This window comes from Mirounga angustirostris, unplaced genomic scaffold (genome assembly GCF_029215605.1).
Source record: "Mirounga angustirostris isolate CCGP_5_RB_7025 unplaced genomic scaffold, mMirAng1.0.hap1 SCAF_1, whole genome shotgun sequence".
NCBI classification, from domain to species: domain Eukaryota; kingdom Metazoa; phylum Chordata; class Mammalia; order Carnivora; family Phocidae; genus Mirounga; species Mirounga angustirostris.
This window is the reverse complement of record NW_026991709.1, coordinates 135,790,022-135,812,359: the sequence shown is the minus strand read 5'-3', so window position 1 is coordinate 135,812,359 and position 22,338 is coordinate 135,790,022.

The following is a 22,338-nucleotide window of genomic DNA, read 5'->3' as shown; positions in this document are numbered from 1 at the left end:
CTCTAATCGTTCTTTCTAGAACTGCTATTAATTGAATGTTGGGCCTTCTGGTATATTTCTCTAATTTTATCTTTTCTCTATTTTTCATCTCTGACATTTTCCCTTTGTTGTGGATATACCTCAAGTATATATTCCAACTCTTTAGTTGAATGTTTAATTTTTGTTCAATTCTGAATTAATAGATCATATTTTTATTTGAAGATTATTTCTCTCTGTAAAGTCTTTATTTTACCAATGTAGCTTGCCTGCCTGCCTGCTTGCCTTCCTTCCTTCCTTCCTTCCTTTCTTCCTTCCTCTTTGTGTTTTCTTTTATGTTCAAATTTTTCTCAAATGTGTAATCAATTTGTCTCTTTGTAGTTAAGAGTGGCTAATATGTTATCCATGATGAAAGATCTTTGGACTTCTTCTTTAAAAAAATTTGTTTTAATTTAAATTCAATTTAGTTAACACATAGTGTATTATTAGTTTCAGGGGTAGAATTTAGTGACTCATCAGTTTTATATAACACCCAGTGCTCATTACATCATGTGCCTTCTTTAATGCCTATCACCCAGTTACCCCCATCCCCCCATCCTCCTTCCCTCTAGCACCCTTCAGTTTGTTTCCCATAGTTAAGAGTCTTTTATGGTTTGTCTCCCTCTGTTCTTATTTTTCCTTTCCTTCTCCTATGTTCATCTGTTTCATTTCTTAATGTCCACATATGAGTGAAATCATATGGTGTTTGTCTTTCTCTATTTTACTTAGCATAATACACTCTAATTCCATCCATGTCATTGCAAATGGCAAGATTTCATTCCTTTTGATGGCTGAGTAATATTCCATTACACACACACACACACACACCCCACATCTTCTTTATTCATTTATCTGTCGATGGACATCTGGGCTCGTTCCATATTTTCGCTATTGTAGAAATTGCTGCTATAAACATTGGGGAGCACATGCCCCTTCAAATCACTATTTTTGTATCCTTTTAGTGTACCTAATAGTGTAATTACTGTGTCGTAGGGTAGTTCTATTTTTCACTTTTTGAGGAACCTCCACACTGTTTTCCAGAATGGGTGTATCAGTTCCCACCAACAGTGGAAGAGGATTCCCCTTTTTCCGCATCCTCACCAACATCTGTCGTTGCCTGACTTGTTAACTTTAGCCATTCTGACTGGTATGAGGTGGTATCTCATTATGGTTTTGATTTGTATTTCCCTGATGCCAAATGATGTCGAGCATTTATTCATTTGTCTGTTGGCCATTTGTATGTCTTCTTTGGAGAAATGTCTGTCTGTGTCTTCTGCCCATTTCTTGACTGGATTCTTTGTTTTTTGGGTGTTGAGTTTGGTAAGTTCTTTATAGATTTTGGATACTAGCCTTTATCTGATATGTCATTTGCAAATACCTTCTCCCATTCTGTAGATTGCCTTTTAGTTTCATTGATTGTTTCCTTTGCTGTGCATAAGCTTTTATCCTGATGAAGTCCCAATAATTCATTTTTGCTTTTGTTTCCCTGGCCTTTGTAGACATGTCTAACAAGAAGTTTTTGGGGACAATGTGAAAGAGGTTGCTGCCTATATTCTCCTCTAGGATTTTGATGGATTCCTGTCTCACATTTAGGTCTTTTATCATTTTGAGTTTATTTTTGTGTATGGTGTAAGAACATGGTCCAGTTTCATTCTTCTGCATGTGGTTGTCCAATTTTCCCAACACCATTTGTTGAAGAGACTGTCTTTTTTCCATTGGATATTCCTTCTTGCTTTGTCGAGGATTAGTTGACCATAGAGTTGAGGGTCCTATTCCAGGTTCTCTATTCTGTTCCATTGATCTATGTGTCTGTTTTTGTGCCAGTACCATACTGTCTTGATAATTGTAGCTTGTAATACAGCTTAAAGTCAGGAATTGTGATGCCTTGAGCTTTGGTTTTCTTTTTCAACATTCCTTTGGCTATTCAGGGTCTTTTGTGCTTCCATACAAATTTTAGGATTATTCGTTCCAGCTCTGAAAAATATTGGTGGTATTTTGATAGGGATTGCATTGAATGTATAGATTTCTTTGGGTAGCATAGATATTTTAACAATATTTATTCTTCCAATCCATGAGCATGGAATGTTTTTCTATTTCTTTGTGTCTTTCTCAATTTCTTTCATGAGTGTTTTCAGGGTACAGGTCTTTTACCTCTTTGGTTAGATTTATTCCTAGGTATGTTACACTTTTTGGTGTAATTGTAAATGACATCAAATCCTTGATTTCTCTTTCTACTGTTTCATTGTTAGTGTATAGAAATGCAACTGATTTCTGTGCATTGATTTTATACCTGTGACTTTGCTAAATTCCTGAATTAGTTCTAACAATTTTTTTGTGGATTCTTTTAGGTTTTCTACATAGAGTATCATGTTGTTTGTGAAGAGTGAAAGTTTGACTTCTTTGTTGCCAATTTATTTCTTTTTGTTATCTGCTTGCTGAGGCTAGGACTTTCAGTACTATGTTGAAAAACAGGAATGAGAGTGGATGTCCCTGTTGTGTTCCTGACCTTATGGGAAAAGCTCTGTTTTTCTCCATTGAGGATGATATTTGCTGTAGTTGTTCATATATGACTTTTATGATGTTGAGGTACCTTCCCTCTATTCCTACATGGTGGAGGGTTTTTATCAAGAAAGAATGTTATATTTTGTCACATGCATTTTCTGTATCTATTGAGAGGATCATATGGTTCTTATCCTTTATTTTATTAATGTGGTGTATCACACTGATTTGTGGATGTTGAACCACCTCTGCAGCCCAGGAATAAATCCCACTTGATCATGGTGAATAATCCTTTTAAGGTACTGTTTGATTCTATTGGCTAATATCTTGGTGAGAATTTTTGCATCCATGTTCATCAGGGATATTGGTCTATAATTCTCCTTTTTGGTGGGGTCTTTGGTTTTGGGACCAAGGTAATGCTGGCCTCATAGAAAGAGTTTGGAAGTTTTCCTTCCATTTCTATTTTTTGAAACAGCTTCAGAAGAATAGGTATTAATTTTTCATTAAATGTTTGGTAGAATTCCTCTGGGAAGCCATCCAGCCCGCAATTCTTGTTTGTTGGGAGATTTTTGATTACTGCTTCAATTTTTTTGTTGGTTATGGGTATGTTCAGGTTTTCTATTTCTTCCTGTTTCAATTTTGGTGGTTTATATGTTTCTAGGAATGCATCCATTTCTTCCAGATTGCCTAATTTGTTGGCATATTGTTGTTCATAGTATTCTCTTATAATTGTATTTCTTCAGTGTTGGTTGTGATCTGTCCTCTTTCATTCATGATTTTATTTGGGTCCTTTCTCTTTTCTTTTGGATAAGTCTGGCCAGGAGTTTATCAATCTTACTAATTCTTTCAAAGAACCAGCTCCTAGTTTCATTGATCTGTTCTACTGTTCTTTTGGTTTCTATTTCGTCTGATCTTTATTATTTCTCTTCTGCTGGATTTAGGTTTTATTTGCTGTTCTTTTTCCAGTTCCTTTAGGTGTAAGGTTAGGTTATGTATTTGAGATTTTCTTCTTGAAGAAGGCCTGTATTGCTATATATTTCCCTCTTAGGCCCACCTTTTCTGCATCCCAATGGTTTTGAACGGTCATGTTTTCATTTTCGTTTGCTTCCGTGTATTCTTTAAATTTTCCTTTAATTTCCTGGTTGATCCATTCATTCTTTAGTAGGATGTTCTTTAAACTCCATGTATTTGTGGTGTTTCCACATTTCTTCTTGTGGTTGATTTCAAGTTTCATAGTATTGTGGTCTGAAAATATGCATGGTATGATCTCAATCTTTTTGTACCAGTTGAGACCTAATTTGTGACCCAGTATGTCATCTATTCTGGAGAATGTTCCATGTGCACTTGAGAAGAATGTGTATTCTGTTGCTTTAGGATGAAACCATGCTAATCTCTGTATCATTCCAATTTTAGTATATGTGCTGCCAAAGCCAGCACCAAATCTTTGAGCCTCTGCTGCTATGAGCCAAAGCACTTAGCTACATGGAGTGACAGGGCATCTTAGGTTCAAATTCTTAGCTCTGCTTTCATCTTTACCCCCTCTTCTGGTGATAGTCGTTTTATCAACTCCTTAACCATTTGGAGATTCTGTAATATGAGCTATATTGCTTCCTGCTCTCCCCTTCTGCTGGTTTAGTATTCTGTTTTATCAAGTCTGTTAAGCTTGTTACCAATTTACCCATCTGAAATTAGGCTTCCCTAATATGGTTGCTATCATTTATTCCCATCATTTTCTTAGGCCTTATAGGTTTTTGCTGTGTGTGTATGTACTTTCCTGTAATTTTAGAAATGTTTTAGGTGGTATTATAGTTAAATGAATGTATGCATATATACATATTCAATCTATTATCTTTAACTGAAGGATTTGCTGTGTACGTTGAGTCTCATTATCAGTTCTTTCCTGATTCTGTGAGTCAACCAATTCCCAACTAGTTAAATTTTTTTTTTATCTGCTTAAGGCCACTTAAGCTGGTTTTTGTTGTTGCCAAACAAGAACTTTGACTGATACACAAATTCCTACATTTTTACACCTACCAAAAAGGTCATATTATTTTATGATCATTATAATTTCACTATTTCCAGAGTTTAAATTCCAAAACTGTAATACATAGAATTTACATGTCACTTAGTATAATGTGTATGTGTGTGTGTGTACATAATTACATTTCTCTGTTTATTGAGATTTAAGTGTAAGTGTTGTTCCAAATACAAAAGGAATATTATCTCATTTCCTTTTTCTTCTATCAACACAATGATGGTCAAACAAATTAGCAATAGAAAGTTTTGATATCTGTAATCAAGATTAAAATTTTTAAACCAAAAATAATCATTTCCATGAAAATAATAAAACAGCAAACTACACATACTAATTATTGACTTCATTTAATAATTTACTTATTAGCATAAGAAAAAAAACTAAGGACATTTTGAAAAATATTTTTAAAATAATGTTAAATTTGCACCAAGAGTTTTTGAATAAATGACAGTTGTGGAACTGCTATCCTTTATGAGCTCAAGAATTATAATACTCATGGGTCAGGCTATGAGAGATGCTTCTTACACAGTAGAATATGAATTTTAAAAGGGCACTGAATTTGGCCTCATGTCATTGAAATAATGTTAGAAAGTCTCTATCAAATCTCTAGATATCCAGAGATTTTCATAATGGTAACCATAGCTCTATCCTGGGAGACAGTTAGGTGTTTTCACTTTATTCTTCTTAATTTCAAAATGAATGCTTTCAGCACTTGCAACTAACCTCCTGTAACAAGTACAAACTTCCAGTTATAAATAAATAAGTCATGAGGATGAAAAGTACAGCATAGGGAATACAGTCAGTAAGATTGTAATAACTTTGTATAGTGACAGATGGTAACTACACTTACTGTGGTAAACATTTTGTAATGTATGTAATTGTCAAATCATTATGTAGTACATCTGAAACTAATATTATATGTCAACTATACTTCAATTGAAGATTAAAAAATAGAAATTAAAAAGAGAGAGACAATTGTAGACTAAGATATGATTGGGGTGGGGGGGGGGAGAATTACCATCTCTGTAATGTCTATCAGCCCTCTTCCCACACAACTACCCACAAAAATGAAAGCACAGCTTCAAGATAAGTTTTCTAGCCCCAGTCTTCTTCAAATAGCTTGTCATCAGTAATTTAGAGGAATTCTGAAGTTGCCAGTCTTTTGTAGAAGGTCCTAACATTTGACTTTGTTTGCTGCTTCCTCAAGCTTCCTTTCAGCTTACATATTTTTGGCAGAAATGGCAGAGAAGTGATGGTGTGTCCTTATCAGCTCATTGTTGTATCAGGAGGCACAATATCAGGATATTGTGTTCTCTCATTAATGGGGTGACGGAAGTATGAATTTTGATCACTTAGTAAAGATGTTATCTGTTGGGTTTCTCCATTGCAGGGTTATTTTTTTCCATTTGTAATTGTTAACTATTGGAGGATATAATTTGAGAATATGTAGATATTCTGTTTTTTCAAACTTTTATTCAGTAGTTTAAGAATCCATTGACAATTCTAAGCTAAATTTTTACCGTGGTGTTTGAAAAATATTTTCTAATTCTATATTTCCTTCTATACTTATTAGCTGATATTCTAAGTGAACAAGCATTTTCTTCCTATATATCTGTATTTATCATTAGTCTTGCTGTTTGAAGGAAATCATACATAAGAACTTCCCAACATATAAATGCTTTATTTTTGCATGTCTTGTGTAATGGAAAAGCTTTCAAGTCTTCACTAGTTGTGCCAGTAATGTGGCCCCTAAAACTTCGAAATCTCAAATTCCCTGTTTTTGCTCCTGTCGGCTTACACAAGTCCTCCAGCTAGCTACCCCCACTGCTCAAACATCCCTCAGGTATTTCTGGCAGTCATGGGGGTGGAGTGTTAGGGTTTAATGACATGTTCATACATCTATCTACCAGTGGTAGTCACTGTATTGCCTACCCACATTGTTATCAATATGTAGCCCCAGCTACCTTCTGAAGTTGTCCTCTTCACAAAGTCATTTGTGGAAACTGTGTATGTTGATTATTACCATGTTTAAACTACTAATGCTTAGGTTAAAAACATTCTTAAAATGCTAGATCCCTGTCAGGATCTAAGTAGAAGGGGGAGAAAGAGCCCTTTTCCCAATCCTTGGTTGCATTTTGTTCCTGGAATCTCACATAGTAGTGCTCTGGCTCACACATTCCTATTTCTCCTAAAAATAACTCTTTCAGCTTCTAGCCCCAAATCCTTTCTATGCAGGAACTAGAAATTTATCTGAGAGACTGAGGGGAGGACAGACACCATTTAATTCCTTCCATCAGTTCCCAAACTTTACTCTGAGTGTCCTGTATCTATACAAGCAAAGATAAAAGTAACAGACTCCCTAACTTAAGAGTTCTCAACAGTGACACCGTTGACACTTCAGGCTGGATAATTCTTTATTTTGAGGGGCTGTCCAGTGCATTGTAGGATGTTGAGCAGCCTTTCTGGCCTCTATGCACAAATACCAGTAGCACTTCTCTCTGAGTCTCAACCACCAAAAATGTCTCCAGACATATTCAAATGTTCTGGGTGGGGATGGGAACAAAATCATCCCAAGTTGAGAACAAATATTTTAAAGGCATTCTCTACCATATATATTAATTTGCAAGGATATTTAAGCATCTGGGCCCACTTATGCATGGACAGGCATTCTCTTCTCTCATTGAGTGGCCATGAGGGTTAGTAACTTTTCATTCTCCTATTCCTTGTTGGTCTTCAGTTTTGGTCTCCCTTTTCTTTAATCATTTCAGGTGCTGAAGCTAAATTCTCAATCCCTCTCTTTACTTCTAGACTTATCTCAGAGTCTTTTATAAGTGGCAAAGAAAAGGAAAAGAAAAATCTTAACATCTGCTAGTTCCTTCACCCCTCTCCAAGTGCTAGTTTCCCTGTTTCAGCTTCCTCTTACAGGCAAATGCCAAACTTGACTATTCCCTGGTTTATCTTCTCAGTGTACATACACCCAGAGATTCATCATTAGCATCTATGAGTGCTCACATTCACTTTTATCATTCTCTATAGCACCTTGAATAGAGAGGCAAAGGACTAGGTCTTTTACCATACCTATTGCCTGTTCCTCTTTTTATTTCTTTGCTAGCAATAAAAATATCAAAGTAAGTTAGTGTATACATGGCAAAGAACCTTTACAGCCCTGGGTTGGAATCCCAGCCAAATTTACCAGCTATGTAACCTTGAGCAAATTACTGTACTTTTCTTTGCTTCCTCATCTGTAAAGTGGAAATAATAAACCCTCCTCACAGGGTTGTTTTGAGTATCCAACTGTTTATTAAATCTATTATTTATCACTTATGTGTTTATTATCTATATCTCTGTCTACTTGTAACTATCTTTCTTCATCTCTAATCTATATTCTTGTTTCTGTATCTCTCTAGATGATAAATGTTCACTTCATGATTTTATAACAACAATAGTAATAGTGGATAACCAGCATTTGATATAATTGTACAAGCAATATTCCTTTTCTCATACTTTCCTTTTTTAGAAAACTTCATTGACTTAGCTTCTAAAAAAGGAAAACAGAAATCTGGATTTTATCTCAAAAGGCCTTAGGGATATTCTCCTTGAGATTTCTACTGCATTAGTAGAAGTACATCATAAATTGAGGAACACTGGGTTAAAATCACATGTTTCATTCTAGCAAAGTGTTTAAACCAGTGATTCTAAAAACTTCAAACCTTAAAATTGGGTAGATATAGTTATTGATATATATGTATTTATTGCCATTTTATTACTTGTTTGGTCATTGTTTCTGGAGATTTTCTCTGATCCTTTCTTGTCTTTGTCACTTTTGGTCTCTCCTTGGAACTCAGAGTCCCCTTTAATATTATGTGGTGTGTGTGTGTGTGTGTATATATATATATATATATATATATATATATATATATACACACACAATAGGATATTACTCAACTATAAAAAAGAATGAAATCTTGTTATTTGCAATGACATGGATGGAGCTAGACAGTATTATGCTAAACAAAATAAGTCAGAGAAAGACATATGATATGCTTTCACTCATATGTGAAATTTAAGAAACAAAACAAAAGAGCAAAGGGAAAATGAGATAGAGAGAAAGAGAAACAGAGGGGCAAACCAAGAAACAGACTCATAACTATACAAACTGACAGTTACCAGAAGGGAGGTGGGTGAGGGGATTGGGTTAAATAGGTGAAGGGGATTAGGAGGGCACTTAATGTGATGAGCACTGGGTGTTGTATGGAAGTGTTGAATCCTTATATTGTACACCCGAAACTAATATTACACTGTATGGTAACTAACCGGAATTTAAATAAAAACTTAAAAAAAAAAACATTGAATAGATATGAAATCATGTTTCCTTGATGGGAATATCAGATTTCTTCTATGGCTATGAAAAGTTTGCTGTGACTCACTTTGGACTCTTTCGGTGGTGTTCTCTGAATGTCTGCAAACTGTTTGTTTTGGGTATTTGTTAAGTATAACGTATGGGTTATGAGGACCAATATTGGAGTCCAGTTGTGCCTGGGTTTGAATCCTCATTCTCTAGTCACTTGACATGACCTTGAACATTTCACTTGAATTCCTGTTAATCAGTTTCCTCATCTGTAAAGCAGAGTAAGTAATCATACATATTTCATAAGGTGTTTGTGAAGATTAAACAAGCTAGTATATGAGAAGCCCTTAGAATATAGGAAATATTCATTATACTATTTTATTTATTTAGAGAAATTTGGTATAACAAACTTTATGCATATAGTGCATGCAGTTTGCACATATTTTGGATTATATATATGTTATTTGTAATAAATTATATTTCACAAAAATAAATTTGGAACTTGTTTTCTACCTGAGTTGGATATAGTAGCCCTATGAATAAGAAAGAAAAATACATTTTCCCATATATTTTTGGGTAATAATTGAACCTATTCTGGGATTGCCTAAATCTCTTTGGATTAGTGGTATCTAAGAAAAACTTGTGTGATGTTTTTGATTAACCTACTTTTAATTATTCTAACAGTAAGATGAATATATTTCTCTGCTCTGTGATTTAACATGCATTTGATTAATCAACAAAAGCCTCCAGTATAAAATGTCTGTAAACATCAGCAAGTGCTAGATAAACACCCAATGTGACAGACATCTCATACTATTACTAAATATAATAAAAATTAGTGGGACATAATGTCAAAAGAGAAGACAAAATATGACACAATTAGTTTATTGTCATCAGTGTTGCATAAAATTTATTTATGCAGCATGCAAGATAAAGAAAACAGCTTTTCTTTTCTTCCTCTTAGCTTAAACAAAAGTGTCTGCTACTCATTTTATGTTTAGGGCATGAATTTTTGTATCTCAAAAAATCTTTTACAACACCATGGTTGACTTTTTAAGAATAGTACTATTCATCTGAGATGAGAATTTGGATCAGGAGGGCTTTTATTATGTTGGACAAATTGTTTTTTTTCCATTTTGAAACTCTTACATGTTCTGCTATCTTATCATCTGTGAATAGATGTCAGTGGGTAACTGCAGGACATATGGACACTAGGCTGTATCTTGTAGGAAGCGTCTCTCCCAGTGCCTAGAAATGACAGAAGTTACACATCTCTCTAGTGGTGATCATTTCAATAACATTCTTTTCAAATGTTAACTACCTATTGTCAAGAAATGAGCAAAAAGGAAATATTTATTTTAAACTTTACTGAAAGAAAATAATACACTGATATACTTAGTGGATGGAATTATATGGAAATTGGGGTCTTCTCTCTATATTTTTTAAATTAATAGATGTTATTTTTTAGAGAAGAAGTCCACAGAAACATAGGTGGAGAGTAGAATTCCCATGTACCTTGTCACCCCCTTCCATTTTCCCTTATTAGCATTTTGCATTAGTGTGGTGGATGCATTTTCTGTAATTGATGAACCAAAATTGATATATCATTATTAACTAAAGTCTATACTTAATGTTTGGTCTCACTGTTTTTGCAGTACATTCCATAAGGTTTTTTTTTTTTTTTAAGATTTTATTTATTTACTTGACAGAGAGACAGCTAGAGAGAGAACACAAGCAGGGGGAGTGGAAGAGGGAGAAGCAGGCTCCCTGCTGAGCAGGGAGCCTGATGCGGGGACTGATCCCAGGACCCTGGGATCATGACCTGATCTGAAGGCAGATGCTTAACGACTGAACTACCCAGGTGCCCCAATAAGGTTGTTTTTATTTTTAAGATTTTATTTATTTGAGAGAGAGAGATAAGGAGGGAGAGAGAGAAGGTAAGCACGAGTGAGGGGGAGGGGCAGAGAGAGAGGGAGAAGCAGACTCCCCACTGAGCAAGGAGCCCAATACAGGGCTCAATCCCAGGATTCTGAGATCATGACCTGAGCCAAAGCCAGACACTTAACTGACTGAGCCACCCAGGCTCCCCTCTATGAGTTTTAATAAGTAGGTACAGGTATGTGGCAATCATTATATAGAATGGTTTCACTGCCATAAAAATCCCTGTGGTCTACCTGTTCATCCCTTCTTCCCTTCCTCCTCCTAAACTGAAACCACAGTTTTGCCATCCATAGTTTTGTCTTTTCTAGAATGTCATATCTTACAGTACATGACCTTTTCAGATTGATTTCTTTCACTTAGCAATATGTATTTAAGTTTCCTCCATGTCTTCTTGTGGCTTGATATCTTATTTTTTAGTGCTGATTAATGTTCCAGTGTATGAATTCCACAATTTGTTTATACATTCATCTGTTGAAGGACATCTTGGTTGCTTTCCAAGTTTGGAAAATTATGAATAAAGCTGTTATAAACATTCATGGGCAGGTTTTTTTGTAGACATAAGTTTTCAACTTTTTAGGGAAGATAGCAAGGAGTGTGATTACTGGATCATATGGTACAAGTATGTTTAGTTTTGTAAGAAACCATCAAACTGTCTTTAAAGTGGCTGTACTGTTTTAAGTTTTCAACAGTAATGAATGAGAGTTCCTGTTGCTCCACATCCTCACCAGTATTTGGTGATGTCAGTGTTCTAGATTTTGACCATCCTAATAGGTATGTAGTGGTATTTCACTGTGTTAATTTTCCTTTGTATTTTTAATTTTTTTTACAAATTATTTTTATGAAAGGCAGTGTTTTCACTTAATGCCATGAAGGGGAGTGACTTAAAAGTGATGCATAGAGCTATGCCAGTCACACATACAGATATTATTTCTTTGTAGGACAGTGTTAAGTGGGGGAAATTCATAAAAACAAACATCCTTCTAAATCTTGATTCAATAGGTATAAAAAAGCTAATTTGACTTCAAAGAGGCTGAGTCCAAGATAAGGAATTTTTTTTTTTGTAAGATTTTATTTATTTGTCAGAGAGAGAGCACAAGCAGAGGGGAGTGGCAGGCAGAGGAAGAGGGAGAAGCAGGCTCCCCACTGAGCAGGGAGCCCGATGCAGGGGCTCGATCCCAGGACCCTGGGATCATGACCTGAGCCAAAGGCAGCCGCTTAACCAACTGAGCCACCCAGGCGCCCTAAGATAAGGATTTTTTTTTTAAAGATTTTATTTATTTATTTGAGACAGAGAGAATGAGAGAGAGAGAGAGAGCACATGAGAGGGGGGAGGGTCAGAGGGAGAAGCAGGCTCCCTGCCGAGCAGGGAGCCCGATGTGGGACTCAATCCAGGGACTCCAGGATCATGACCTGAGCCGAAGGCAGTCGCTTAACCAACTGAGCCACCCAGGCGCCCAAGATAAGGATTTTTTAAATTGTTATTTTCTTTGAGAGTCATTCACGTTTAGTATCAAAGTTGGAATAGCTTGTGTGACGTTAACACCTGATTCATTTTAAATTTCTCATGGTCCTAAAGTCATTAACTTTTAATCAAAGCATGTCACTGGAATTCAGATTAAATTTGAACATACAAGGAGGAGAGAATAGCCAAATCATTAAACTAGGTAAACAAACCATAGTGTCCTATAAGACTGTTTAGAATTTTAATACCCAACAATTAGAATACTGAATGACAGGAAAATTCAGACCCTGCCTTCAATTGAGCACTACCTGGCTCTGGACAGTTAAAACAAAGCAACCTGACTGGTAAAATGGTGGGATTTGACCGAATTCTCTTAGGCAGGACTAGGAATTCAGGCTCATCTTGACCTGTGGCTCACTAAATGGTAAACAAACTGAAGTTAAACTCCACTCACAGAATTTCTTTAGGGTAAAAGATTAGAAATGATAACATAAATAGCCTAAATTTGACTATCCTAATAGCATTTCCCATGCCCTTTCACATTAGCCTTTTAAATTTTTTTCTTCATAGCTCATTCTGCAGATATTTGCTGGGCAGTATCACCTACTGGGGCTTTAAGAATCAGGCACCACATGTATGCTGATGGTCCTCTCTGCTGAGCTCCCAGACACAAATGTCTTCTGTTGGTTTCTTGATCCACTGATTGACCAGTAGAGAAACTCATTCATGCATATGTTCCTTAATGGTCAGGTAGATCGATGTATCAACTGTGAGGTTTTGCACAATTTATTAAGTTTCTCTGAACATATTTTTTTTTACCTACTTTGTAGGTATAATAGTACATGCCATTCAGAGCCACATAGTTGTTGTTGTTGTTGTTGTTGTTGTTGTTGTTTTCAAGATTTTATTTATTTATTTGACAGAGAGACAGCGAGAGAGGGAACACAAGTAGGGGGAGTGGGAGGGGGAGAAGCAGGCTTCCTGAAAGGGAGCTGGACACGGGGCTCGATCCCAGAACTCTGGGATCATGACCTTAGCCGAGGGCAGACGCTTAATGACTGAGCCACCCAGGCACCCCTATTATTTTATTTATTTATTGTTAAATAAAACAGTATTTGTAATTTTTGTGTCTGGACTCCTACTACCACTTCCTTAGTAAAGAATATCTCCATTTCTTTCCTGGACTATTACAATAGACTTCTGATTAGTTTCTTTACCTTTTATATATTTACCTATTAATATAAATTCTCTGCCTGTTGATAGACAGTCTCCACACTTTCACCAGTGGTGGTGGGGGTTAGGGAAGCAGAGGCCAAGAGACAAAGGCAAAGTTCACCTGTGGAGGGAAACAAAAGATACTTCAAAAGACCTGCATGAAAAATGGGCAGATCTAAGATCTTATTCATGCTCCGGAAATATGTAATAAGCCCTCCCCACTCCGAACCTACTCCTGTATTTACAGGTGCCATTAAGGAAGGGAAAATGGAGTGGGGGAAACTTTGAAAACTGACAGCATTTTCCTGAAAGGAATTTTTTTAAGCTAAGAGGACACTATTTGACTAGAATGAGGTAGAAATATCATTAATTGAGAGCTTTATATTTCCCTGATAGTTAATAAAGAGTTCCTGAGAGGATAAATTAGTTCAGGAAATGTGAAGAAATATATTTTATCTTCACCTTGAATATGATGTTTGTGAATTTGCATCCCTGCAATAGACATAGAGCAGTGTCTCAGGGAATCATGGTCCTTCAGTTTTCTAGGCAGTGGAACTTTGCCCAACTCTTCTGACTGATGATTGTTTCTTAGAAACCTTCATCTTTTACATACTGTCCTATTAAATATATCAATAAATTTAGGGTTTGCTAGCATGATAAAAGTTTCCTCAACATTCAGTAGAAAATTTGATAAGACAACCAACCATATCAGACAACACAAATCTGGCCTTCAGCTTTCCGACACAAGAACATAGTGATAAAATGCCCTCAAAATCTTTAAAGAAAAGAAACATGACATATTCTAGAGTTTATAATTAGCCAAATTGACATTCAAGTATAAAGGCAGCAAACACTTTTGATCATAAAAATTTTCTCAGAGAAACCAGGTGTTAAACATTACCCAGCCAAAGATAAAGAGACTATGTTGGAAGGACTTGGGATGGCTCACAAATTCATTCAACTGTAGGTCGAGATTAATAATGTGGGAATTATGGTAAGAGAAAAGAATAATAGAATATAAAAACTCAGTCCCTGCTTTAGTTCTTTTCCTTCCTGCTTCATCATTGTACTCAAGGCCCTTTCCATATAAATTTTTTTTTTTTTTTTTGTGAGAGAGGGAGAGAGAGAATCTTAAGCAGTCTCCACGCCCAGCCTGTGAGCCAATACAGGACTTGACCTCACAACCCTGAAATCATGTCCTGAGCTGAAATCAAGAGTCAGAGGCTTAAATGACTGAGCCACCCAGGTGCCCCCATACTAAAATTCCTAAAATCAATGATGGTTTACCACTGAGCCTTTACACAAACTCTTCACTCCACCTGGGACAAGCTCACCCAAGTCCCATCATATATTCAGCCCTACCCAGACACTCACTCTTTTCCTGTTCCCCACCTCTTCATCCTAAGGACTCAGCTTCATCATCATTGTCTTCAGGAATTTCCTATACCTTCCTCTTTGGTGTTTTTGCATGGCATCACTCACCACACTTATCGAACTGGAGGAGAAATTTCTTCTTTCTAACCATTCTCCCCAATCACTGCATTGTCTAAAAGACTTAGTTTTATACTTGCAGAAACAGGATTTGTTATGCTTATTTGTTTTTAAATCCCTAGCATCTCTCAAAGTGCCTAATCTATGGTAAGCACTCAATAAACAAATTGATGCACATCAGGATGTGAATATGGTTTTTAGTTCTTTTTCGCTTCCTTTTGTCTTGTAATTACACACACACACACACTCTATTGACATGAAAAATATTTTACTTAAACCCAGATACATATTTTTTAATGTTAAGCAACACAGTTCACAATCTGTTTTGACTGGCCCAGATCAAGATGTTAGGAAAGACCAATGAATACTTTTTTGGTCATTAAGCTATGTCATTTCAAGTGATGATTTTTTACCATTGAAAGATTAATTTTAACACATTTGCATAGCATACCATTAACTTGATTTATTATGAAACAGCAAACTTACTTAATTTGACCAGACACCATGCTGTCAGTAACTTGACAGTAATGATACTGTTTTCCCCCCAATGACTGAGATTAACAATATCAATTTGCTAAGTTAATGCTTGTGTGGATATTGTCAATAAATAAATGAATGAATAAATTCACTGGATAAATGAATGAATAAATTCATTCTTGGATAAATAAAAGGCAGATTTTGATATCAGGACTACTGAATTGAAGAGTTCAAGTTTAACCAAATAAGTTACATTTCCAAACTATATGTGTGTATATATATATATATATATATATATATATATATATATATATACACACATATATATGAAATATAATTATTTATTTTTTAATAAACAAATACATTTTATTGCATATTGAAAAACATTGCATATAAAAGATCAAATATCAGAATAAAAGATGAAATCAAATTATAGAATATTATTATCCAAATGGCTCTTTTAGAAAGCAATAATCATCTTTCCATAATTGTTATTATAAAGGTTTTCACCTGAAGAACTCCTAGTATTATTATAATATCTTGATTTGCTAAAATTCACTTTAATGAATTATTTTTGAAACAATGTAATGAAGCTCTTAAACATATTTTATCATCTTTTGAAGCCTGTAAACATCATATAAATATAAGGAGAATAATATGTCTTTCAGGGGCATTTAATTATCATTTCACTCCCTTTAAAATTAGAGGTAAATTTAGAGATAAGACTTTTTTTTTCTACTAATTTATTTATCTATTTAAAAAAAACTAACTTTGGGGTGCCTGGGTGGCTCAGTCATTAAGCATCTGCCTTCAGCTCAGGTCTTGGTCCCAGGGTCCTAGGATCCAGCCCTGCATCAGGCTCCCTGCTGGGCAGGAAGCCTGCTTCTCCCTCTCCCACTCCCCCCACACCCCCCACCCGCTTGTGTTCCCTCTCTTGCTGTGTCTCTCTCTGTCAAATAAATAAAATAAATAAAATCTTAAAAAAAAAAAAAACTAGCTTCAATGACTCTATGTTAAAACCAAATAAGGAACAGTTTGCTTCAGATTGGAAGCATGATTTTCCAGCTTAATGCTGTTAAGTATGCCAACTACACTCAAATTTTGGGCAAAAGCTCATCCTTTTCCCTGGGATTATTTCTTTGTTGTATTCGGAAAAGGAAACAGGTATCTTAGTCACTTAATCACTATTTAAGTAAAAACAATATGTACTGGATTTAGTTCTATTTTGGGGCACCTGGGTGGCTCAGTTCGCTAATTGTCTGCCTTAGGCTCAGGTCTTGATCCCAGGGTCCTGGGATGGAGTCCCTCATCAGGAGCAGGGAGCCTGCATCTCCCTCTCCTCCCCAGTAGTGCTCTCACTATCTCTGTTGCTATATCTGTCTCTCTCTGTCAAATAAATAAAGTCTTTTAAAAAAATTAATTCCATTTTGAGAAAAATATATAGAAATTGAAGAAATATTTAAAAAATTGAAATGTGTGAGTTTTTGAAACTAGAGATCACCAACTCTTCTCCTTTTGTAATTGGAACTGAGAATCAGGGGTTTCATCCATACTGTGAGTTATTCTTTTTTTTTTTTTAAAGATTTTATTTATTTATTTGACAGAGAGAGACACAGCAAGAGAGGGAACACAAGCAGGGGGAGTAGGAGAGGGAGAAGCAGGTTTCCCCGCAGAGCAGGGAGCCCGATGTGGGGCTCGATCCCAGGGTCCTGGGATCACGACCTGAGCCGAAGGCAGACGCTTAATGACTGAGCCACCCAGGCGCCCCCATACTGTGAGTTATTCTAATCAAGGTCTAAGAAACATACAGCCAGGAGCATAGCTCTCCCACAGGGTGATGTGATGTGTGGAGAAATAAATGGTTAATCTTGTAATGCCCAGGTTATGAGCAGAAGGGACTAAAAACAAAACTAGGAAATTTCTATGAATTTGATGGTCAAGATTCCACCATTTACAAAGTTCTTCTAAAGTATGCATAGATGCACCTTGATTTAGGCTTTCTGAGTGAATCTAACAGAACCAATTACCCACCCCTCAGTGTATAGCAGGGTGCCTATTTAGCTGTATCTATTAACATTGATGTTTGCATATCTTTGTCAATGGACATTTACATAAATAACATGTAGGATTGTTTATTTACATTGCATATAATGACATAGTAATGACAGAGGAGATTTTTTTTTTTTCCTTAAGCAGAATCCTTTGAAGGAGAGACTTTCTTATGGTTAGAAGAATACTTTAACTTATTTGCGGTAGGAAGTGAAACCCCCAATGAGCATACTCACTGACCAATAGGCTATCTTTTAAGGAAGAGGAGGTACTCCATTAATTAGAGGGTTATTTGTTTTGCTAGACAACAATATGAATGTGGTAGGTAAGTGTGGGACCAAGTTGAAACACAGGACACTAAATGGCTGAGAATGAGTACCTCAGGTGGCAGGGTATGTGATGAAGAAACTTTGGATTACCTGCCTTATCTGATGATGACTACTGAGGTGGATTTTGTATGGGATTTGCTCTGTTTTGGTAAGCTCTCTTCTGTGTTGCCCCGTGAAATCTTTGATATCTTTTTCATTCCTCCATAATGATTTTTGTAAGTAGAATACCTAGAAGATTTGTGAAGAACTGCTTCAAGGCTGGTGATAAGTGATAAAAGAATACAAGCAGAGATTGTTTAGGATCTGGGTCATAGGTGCATAGATTCTTACTCAGTAACAGGATTGTTATCCATACAATTTATCTTATAAGTGATGTTCTTGAGAAGTATTTTTTCACCAGGAAGTTTATTCTGGGGGTATATTCTATTTCTACCTATTCTTGCTACATGTGTGTATACGTTTCTGTAAAACACACATGTATTGCATCTTGATTCTCTTACTCTTGACTAAGACAACCCATGCTCTGTGCAAGAAAAAAAACCCAAAACATTAAGTCCTTCAAATTTGTTTGAATAAATGGAACCAGAAACATAACCCCCCACCATCTGTCTCAGTGTTTGAAAAATATGTACTACACGGAACCAGAATTTATACCTTAAAGATTCCTGAGTTCCCACACATCCCTTGAGGTTTTATATTTGAAAGTTCTGCTTCAATTTTGATTGGGATTGTACTGAATCTATAGATCAATTCAAGGAGAACTTATGTCTTAACAATATTGGTCTTCTAACCCACGAACAAGGTATAACTCTTATTTACATCTTCTTTAAATTCTTTCAGTAATGTTTTAGTTTTCAGTACATAGACCTTTTTTTTTTTTAAGATTTTATTTATTTATTTGAGAAAGAGAGAATGAGAGACAGGGAGCACGAGAGGGAAAAGGGTCAGAGGGAGAAGCAGACTCCCTGCTGAGCAGGGAGCCTGATGTGGGACTTGATCCCGGGACTCCAGGATCATGACCTGAGCTGAAGGCAGTCGCTTAACCAACTGAGCCACCCAGGTGCCCCAGTACATAGACCTTTTGCTTATAATATTTATCATTATTTTTGAGGCCATCATAAATAATACTTTCTAATTTGAATTTCTTATTATTTGTTGTAGTATATAAAAATATAGCTGATCTTTGGTTGAGTCCATTACATCTTCTATGTAGATGATCATGTTGTCTGTGAAGAAAGCCTGTTTTATGTCTCACCCTCCCCCCCCCCATATGGATGACTGTTCTTTTTTTTCTCTCTCTCAATTTACTTTCCTTATTTTATTTTATTTTTTTATGTGACTGCACTGGATGGAACCTCTAGTGCAATGTTGGATGGAAATAGAGCAGAATTTTTTTGTGTGTGTGCCTAATATTAGGGGGAAACCATAGAATTTTGTAGAAACATTTTTCAGATTGAGATAGTTCCCTTCTATTCCTAGTTTGCTGAGTTTTTTTTTTTTTTTTTTAATCAGGAATGGATTTGAGATGTGTCCAATGGTTTTTTGTTTTGTTTTGTTTTTGTTTTTGTTTTGTGAGCTTGTAGAGATGGTTATATGTTTTGTCTGGATTTCCTTCTTTTCTTCCAGTTTGTTAATATGGTAAATTACATTCATTGATTTCCATATGTTAAACTTAATGTGCTTTCTCAAGATAAATCTCATTTGGTTATGATATATTTTTGTATAGTGTTACATTCAAATTGCTAAAATTTTGTTTAGGATTTTTATGTCAATATTCAGGAGGGATATTGGTCTATAGTCTTATTTGTAATGTTTTGGTATCAGGGCAATGCTGATTTTACAAAATGTGTTAGGAATTATCCTCTTTAATTTTGCGGAAAAATTTGTATAGACTTGGTAGTATTTCCTTCTTAAATAAGTCAAGACATGTTAGTCTGGAATTCTCTGTTTGGGAAGGTTTTTAACTATAATTTGGGGGTGCCTGGGTGGTTCATTCAGTCAGTTGAGCATGGGACTCTTGATTTTGGCTCAGGTCATGATCTCAGGATCCTGGGATCAAGCCCCAGGTTGATCCTATACTCAGCATGGAGTCTGCTTGCCCCTCTCCTCTCCCCTCTGTCCCTCTGCTCTCTCTCTCTCAAATAAATAAATAAAATCTTTAAATAAAATAGACTACGATGTGAATTTCTTTAGTAGATACAGGCCTTTTTAGTTATCTGCTTCCCCTTGAGAGAGCAGTGATATCTTGTGTCTTTCAAAGAATGTGTCCATTTCATCTAAGTTGTCAAATTTATAAGCATGGGCTTGTTACAAATACTTATTATCCTTTTAATAATGTCTTTAAAATCTGAGAGCTGTCACCTTTCTCATTTCTGATATTGGTCATTTGTGTCTTACATTCCCCTTTACCCTCTGATTAGTCTGTCTGGAGGTTTATCAATGTTACTGATCTTGAAGAACCAGCTTTTAATTTCATTGACTTTTCTCTGTTTTATTTTTTATTTCATTCATTACCACTTTTATCTTTATTATTTTCTTTCTTCTCATTTTGGGCATCATTTGCTCTTATTTTTATAGTATCTTAAGGTATAAAATGAGATCACTCACATGAGATGTTTCTTCTTTCTGGATAGAGGGGTTAATGCTTTAAAGTTTCCTTTAAAGCAGAGTTGCACAGCGGAAGCATGCTGGGCCCATAAAATTTCCTCTAAGTACAGTTCAGTGACACTTCACAAGTTGTGACATATTGTGTTTCATTTTTGTTCACTTCAAAGAATTTTCTAATTTGCCTTTTGAATACCTTTTGACCTATTGGTTATTTAAAGTGTGTTATTTAATTTCCAAATATTTGGATATTTTTCTACCATCTGTATGTCATTGATATCTGATTTATTCCACTTTAGTCAAAGAACATGCCTTGTATGACTTGAATCTTTTAAGACTTACTAAGATTTGCATTATGAATCAGAATGTGCTGGTAAATGTTCCATATTTATTGGAAAAAAATGTGTATTTTGCTGTTGTGTAGAAAGTTTATTTAAAATCGATGAGGCTAAGTTCGATAATGTTGGTCAAGTATATCTTTGCTGATTTTTTCCCTATTTTTTCTATCAGTTATTGAGTGATGGTACTGAAATGTCTGATTATAACTAGATTTGTCTATTTTTGCAGTTCATTTTTGTTTCATGTATTTTGAAGGTCTGTTATTAATACTGACATTCTAATATCCCTAATAACATTCTTTCCTACAAAATCTACTTTGTCTCTTATTAACAGCCACTGCAGCTTTCTTTTGAGTAGTGTTAGCATGATATTATAGGTTCTTTTCTTTCTTAGTACTTAGTACTTTAAAGTTGCTTCACTGCTGTTCACTTGCTTGTGTTGTTTCTGATGACAAATGTGCAACCATCTTTGTCTCTCCTCTGTACATAATGTTTTATTCTGGCTGATAGTAAGTTTTTCTCTTTCTCACTGGTCTTGAGTAATATGATTATGAAGTGCTTTTATGTTTCTTTTGCCTCAGATTTGTCAAGCCCCTTAGAACTTCACATTTATATTTTTTACCAATTTTGGAAAATTTTCGGCCATTATTTCCTCAAATATTTTTTCTGTTCTTTTCTCCTTTGAGGATTCCCAATTACATATAAATTAGGCTGCTTAAAGTTGTCCCACAGTTTGCTGAAGTTGTGTGTGTGTGTGTGTGTGTGTGTGTGTTTAATTTTCTTTTTTCTGTTTCAGTTTAGATAGCTTTATTACTAGGCTTCCAAGTTCCCTATTCTCTTCAAGAATGTTTAACCTTCTGTTAATTCCACCCAATATATGTTTTACATCAAATATTGCAGTTTGTACCTCTAAGAAGTTCAGTTTGTTTCTTAAAAAATATCTCCCATTTCCTTACTTAATGCTTTGAACATAGGGACTTCAATTATAATATTTAAATCTCCTTGTCTGTCAATTATAACACCTGTGACAATACTGAGTCATTTTTATGTACTTCCCCACAATGGGTCATGTTTCCCAGCTTCTTTGCATTCCTAGTAGTCTTTGGTTAGATGGCAGATAGGAATTTAGTCAAGACCCTCTGTAGTTCTCTAGAGTCCTTTTTCTGTGCAATTCGCTTCTCTCTGGAACTCTAAATTGTCCTGGTTTCTTCAGACTCTTGCTTCCATCTCCTACATTCATTGAGATCATCAAGTTCTGCCTAGTTCTCTCTCTCTCTTTGCTATAGCCTTGGAAGTCTCTCAAGCTGGGGCATTTATAGGACTCATCTTGTTTCTCATTTCTGAAGGATCACCATCCTTCAGTACCTGACATCCATCGTCTTGAAAATCATTGTTTCAGATCTTTTATCTTTTGCAGGGGGAGGGCCTGTTTCAGATGAGAGCCAAAATCTACTTCTGATTTGTCTTTGTTGGAAGCAGAAGCCCACGTTTGGATTTTACATTTCAATCCTTTCATAGGAGTGGAGGTAGTCTAC